Below are 6,023 nucleotides of genomic sequence, written 5' to 3'. Positions count from 1 at the left end.
TGGAGGCCGGAAATAGCTCCAAGCCGTTTATAAGCACAGCGGAGGTGGACGCGGCGCCTCATTCGACTTCCAGCGGCCGGCGAGCTCGCGCACCCGCCCGGCACATCCGGGAGGCCGTGCGCACGAGCCAAGTGGCCGAAAATAGCCCCCGCCGAGCGGATCGGCTGTTTATAAGTACCGCGGAGGTGGTCGCGGCGCCTCATTCGACTTCCAGCGGCCGGCGAGCTCGCGCACCCGCCCGGCACATCCGGGAGGCCGTGCGCACGAGCCAAGTGGCCGAAAATAGCCCCCGCCGAGCGGATCGGCTGTTTATAAGCACCGCGGAGGTGGTCGCGGCGCCTCATTCGACTTCCAGCGGCCGGCGAGCTCGCGCACCCGCCCGGCACATCCGGGAGGCCGTGCGCACGAGCCAAGTGGCCGAAAATAGCCCCCGCCGAGCGGATCGGCTGTTTATAAGCACCGCGGAGGTGGTCGCGGCGCCTCATTCGACTTCCAGCGGCCGGCGAGCTCGCGCACCCGCCCGGCACATCCGGGAGGCCGTGCGCACGAGCCAAGTGGCCGAAAATAGCCCCCGCCGAGCGGATCGGCTGTTTATAAGCACCGCGGAGGTGGTCGCGGCGCCTCATTCGACTTCCAGCGGCCGGCGAGCTCGCGCACCCGCCCGGCACATCCGGGAGGCCGTGCGCACGAGCCAAGTGGCCGAAAATAGCCCCCGCCGAGCGGATCGGCTGTTTATAAGCACCGCGGAGGTGGTCGCGGCGCCTCATTCGACTTCCAGCGGCCGGCGAGCTCGCGCACCCGCCCGGCACATCCGGGAGGCCGTGCGCACGAGCCAAGTGGCCGAAAATAGCCCCCGCCGAGCGGATCGGCTGTTTATAAGCACCGCGGAGGTGGTCGCGGCGCCTCATTCGACTTCCAGCGGCCGGCGAGCTCGCGCACCCGCCCGGCACATCCGGGAGGCCGTGCGCACGAGCCAAGTGGCCGAAAATAGCCCCCGCCGAGCGGATCGGCTGTTTATAAGCACCGCGGAGGTGGTCGCGGCGCCTCATTCGACTTCCAGCGGCCGGCGAGCTCGCGCACCCGCCCGGCACATCCGGGAGGCCGTGCGCACGAGCCAAGTGGCCGAAAATAGCCCCCGCCGAGCGGATCGGCTGTTTATAAGCACCGCGGAGGTGGTCGCGGCGCCTCATTCGACTTCCAGCGGCCGGCGAGCTCGCGCACCCGCCCGGCACATCCGGGAGGCCGTGCGCACGACCCAAGTGGCCGAAAATAGCCCCCGCCGAGCGGATCGGCTGTTTATAAGCACCGCGGAGGTGGTCGCGGCGCCTCATTCGACTTCCAGCGGCCGGCGAGCTCGTGCACCCGCCCGGCACATCAGGGAGGCCGTGCGCACGAGCCAAGTTGCCGAAAATAGCCCCCGCCGAGCGGATCGGCTGTTTATAAGCACCGCGGAGGTGGTCGCGGCGTCTCATTCGACTTCCAGCGGCCGGCGAGCTCGCGCACGCCCCCGGCACATCCGGGAGGCCGTGCGCACGAGCCAAGTGGCCGAAAATAGCCGCCGCCGAGCGGATCGGCCGTTTATAAGCACCGCGGAGGTGGTCGCGGTGCCTCATTCGACTTCCAGCGGCCGGCGAGCTCGCGCACCCGCCCGGCACATCCGGGAGGCCGTGCGCACGAGCCAAGTGGCCGAAAATAGCCCCCGCCGAGCGGATCGGCTGTTTATAAGCACCGCGGAGGTGGTCGCGGCGCCTCATTCGACTTCCAGCGGCCGGCGAGCTCGCGCACCCGCCCGGCACATCCGGGAGGCCGTGCGCACGAGCCAAGTGGCCGAAAATAGCCCCCGCCGAGCGGATCGGCTGTTTATAAGCACCGCGGAGGTGGTCGCGGCGCCTCATTCGACTTCCAGCGGCCGGCGAGCTCGCGCACCCGCCCGGCACATCCGGGAGGCCGTGCGCACGAGCCAAGTGGCCGAAAATAGCCCCCGCCGAGCGGATCGGCTGTTTATAAGCACCGCGGAGGTGGTCGCGGCGCCTCATTCGACTTCCAGCGGCCGGCGAGCTCGCGCACCCGCCCGGCACATCCGGGAGGCCGTGCGCACGAGCCAAGTGGCCGAAAATAGCCCCCGCCGAGCGGATCGGCTGTTTATAAGCACCGCGGAGGTGGTCGCGGCGCCTCATTCGACTTCCAGCGGCCGGCGAGCTCGCGCACCCGCCCGGCACATCCGGGAGGCCGTGCACACGACCCAAGTGGCCGAAAATAGCCCCCGCCGAGCGGATCGGCTGTTTATAAGCACCGCGGAGGTGGTCGCGGCGCCTCATTCGACTTCCAGCGGCCGGCGAGCTCGCGCACCCGCCCCGCACATCCGGGAGGCCGTGTGCACGAGCCAAGTTGCCGAAAATAGCCCCCGCCGAGCGGATCGGCTGTTTATAAGCACCACGGAGGTGGTCGCGGCGCCTCATTCGACTTCCAGCGGCCGGCGAGCTCGCGCACCCGCCCGGCACATCCGGGAGGCCGTGCGCACGAGTCAAGTGGCCGAAAATAGCCCCCGCCGAGCGGATCGGCCGTTTATAAGCACCGCGGAGGTGGTCGCGGCGCCTCATTCGACTTCCAGCGGCCGGCGAGCTCGCGCACCCGCCCGGCACATCCGGGAGGCCGTGCGCACGAGCCAAGTGGCCGAAAATAGCCCCCGCCGAGCGGATCGGCTGTTTATAAGCACCGCGGAGGTGGTCGCGGCGCCTCATTCGACTTCCAGCGGCCGGCGAGCTCGCGCACCCGCCCGGCACATCCGGGAGGCCGTGCGCACGACCCAAGTGGCCGAAAATAGCCCCCGCCGAGCGGATCGGCTGTTTATAAGCACCGCGGAGGTGGTCGCGGCGCCTCATTCGACTTCCAGCGGCCGGCGAGCTCGCGCACCCGCCCGGCACATCCGGGAGGCCGTGCGCACGAGCCAAGTGGCCGAAAATAGCCCCCGCCGAGCGGATCGGCTGTTTATAAGCACCGCGGAGGTGGTCGCGGCGCCTCATTCGACTTCCAGCGGCCGGCGAGCTCGCGCACCCGCCCGGCACATCCGGGAGGCCGTGCGCACGAGCCAAGTGGCCGAAAATAGCCCCCGCCGAGCGGATCGGCTGTTTATAAGCACCGCGGAGGTGGTCGCGGCGCCTCATTCGACTTCCAGCGGCCGGCGAGCTCGCGCACCCGCCCGGCACATCCGGGAGGCCGTGCGCACGACCCAAGTGGCCGAAAATAGCCCCCGCCGAGCGGATCGGCTGTTTATAAGCACCGCGGAGGTGGTCGCGGCGCCTCATTCGACTTCCAGCGGCCGGCGAGCTCGCGCACCCGCCCGGCACATCCGGGAAGTGTCACGGTCGGTGGAGCATGGAGCAGGACGACCAAGTGCAGCTTTGACCAGGGTTTATTGGTGCAACTCAAACGGCAAACTGACATGACTTACGAACAATAACTTAACTGACTGACCGGGACGGGAAACAAGACAGCAGGACATGACGGCACCAAGACAGGGCGACACACCGAACGACAGGAACCAAAACCAATGACCAAAACCAATACCAATACCAATACCAATACCAATACCAATACCAATGATCCGACAGGGAGAGAGGGGCAGACAGGACTTTTATACAAGACAGGTAACGAGAGGCAGGTGGGAACAATCACACTGATCATGGGCACACAGGAGGGGATGTCACGGTCGGTTGCGGAGCATGGAGCAGGACGACCAAGTGCAGCTTGGACCAGGGTTTATTGGCGGAACTCAAAAGGCAACTGACATGACATAGCAAACAATAACTTGACTGACTGACCGGGACGTGAAACAAGACAGCAGGACATGACGGCACCAAGACAGGACAACACACCGAACGACAGGAACCAAAACCAGTGACCAAAACCAAACCAATGACAATACCAATACCAATACCAATGATCCGACAGGGAGAGAGGGGCAGACAGGACTTTTATACAAGACAGGTAACGAGAGGCAGGTGGGAACAATCACACTGATCATGGGCACACAGGAGGGGAGGGGCGAGCACACAGACAGAAACCAAGACAACAGACACATAGTGGAGCAGTTGGGGGCGACGTGACAGAACCCCCCCCACAAGGGACGTCTCCCGACGTCCCAAAAAAAAAAACTAGGGGAACCGAACCGCGCCGCACTCGGGCGGCGACTTGGGGAACCGCACCGCGCCGCACTCGGGCGGCGACTCGGGGAACCGAACCGCGCCGCACTCGGGCGGCGACTTGGGGAACCGAACCGCGCCGCACTCGGGCGGCGACTTGGGGAACCGAACCGCGCCGCACTCGGGCGGCGACTTGGGGAACCGAACCGCACCGCACTCGGGCGGCGACTTGGGGACAGATCCGCACTCTGGCGGTGACTTCGGGGACAGGTCCGCACTCTGGCGGTGACTTCGGGGACAGAGCCGCACTCGGGCGGGGACCTAGGGGACAGAGCCGCACTCGGGCGGCGACTTGGGGAACCGTACCGCGCCGCACTCGGGCGGCGACTTGGGGAACCGAACCGCGCCGCACTCGGGCGGCGACTTGGGGAACCGAACCGCGCCGCACTCGGGCGGCGACTTGGGGAACCGAACCGCGCCGCACTCAGGCGGGGACCAAGGGGACAGAGCCGCACTCGGGCGGGGACCTAGGGGACAGAGCCGCACTCGGGCGGGGACCTAGGGGACAGAGCCGCACTCGGGCGGGGACTTAGGGGACAGAGCCGCACTCGGGCGGGGACCTAGGGGACAGAGCCGCACTCGGGCGGGGACCTAGGGGACAGAGCCGCACTCGGGCGGGGACCTAGGGGACAGAGCCGCACTCGGGCGGGGACTTAGGGGACAGAGCCGCACTCGGGCGGGGACCTAGGGGACAGAGCCGCACTCGGGCGGGGACCTAGGGGACCGAGCCGCACTCGGGCGGGGACCAAGGGGACAGAGCCGCACTCGGGCGGGGACCTAGGGGACAGAGCCGCACTCGGGCGGGGACCTAGGGGACAGAGCCGCACTCGGGCGGGGACAGAGCCGCACTCGGGCGGGGACCTAGGGGACAGAGCCGCACTCGGGCGGGGCCCTAGGGGACAGAGCCGCACTCGGGCGGGGACCTAGGGGACAGAGCCGCACTCGGGCGGGGACTTAGGGGACAGAGCCGCACTCGGGCGGGGACCTAGGGGACAGAGCCGCACTCGGGCGGGGACCTCGGGGAAACACAACCGCACTCCGCGGCGACTCGGGGAAACACAACCGCAATCAGCGGCATACAAAAGTCAGTACCGCAATCGGCGGCCACTCAGGAAGTCCGTACGGCAATTGGCGGCGACTCCGGAAGTCTGTACCGTGATTGGCGGCCACTCACAAAGTCCGTACAGTGATCGGCGACACTCGGAAGGCGGGGCTCTGCGCAGCGGCAAGAGCCATCACGCGCCGCAGCAGTGGGAGTGGAGCCAGGGACGATCGCGGGTCCGACGCAGCTGGCTTGGATGTCTGGCGACGCCCGCAGGTCCTGCAACGCAGGGGTGGAGCCCGATGGCGGCCGTGAGTCTGATGACGCCGGGAGGCACTCCAACGGCGGCCGTGGGTCCGGCGTCGCGGCACCAGAGTCCGATCGCGGCCGCAAAGCCGCTGCCGCCAGAATCACTCCGATGGCGGCCGCGGGTCCGGCGTCGCGGCAGCGAAGTCCGACGACGGTCGCGGAGGCGATGGTGCCGGGAGGAACTCCGATGGCGTCCGTGAGTCCGACGTCGCTGGAACAAGCTCGGACGACGATCGGGCGTCGCAGCGGGAGCTGGTGGTGGAGGGGGGTCCAAGCGCTGGTCGTTGTGATGGTCGGATCATTCTGTCACGGTCGGTTGCGGAGCATGGAGCAGGACGACCAAGTGCAGCTTGGACCAGGGTTTATTGGCGGAACTCAAAAGGCAACTGACATGACATAGCAAACAATAACTTGACTGACTGACCGGGACGTGAAACAAGACAGCAGGACATGACGGCACCAAGACAGGA

Source organism: Syngnathus scovelli, chromosome 5 (assembly GCF_024217435.2).
Source record: "Syngnathus scovelli strain Florida chromosome 5, RoL_Ssco_1.2, whole genome shotgun sequence".
NCBI classification, from domain to species: domain Eukaryota; kingdom Metazoa; phylum Chordata; class Actinopteri; order Syngnathiformes; family Syngnathidae; genus Syngnathus; species Syngnathus scovelli.
The sequence above is the reverse complement of the archived record's forward strand: the minus strand, read 5'-3'. Positions refer to the sequence as shown.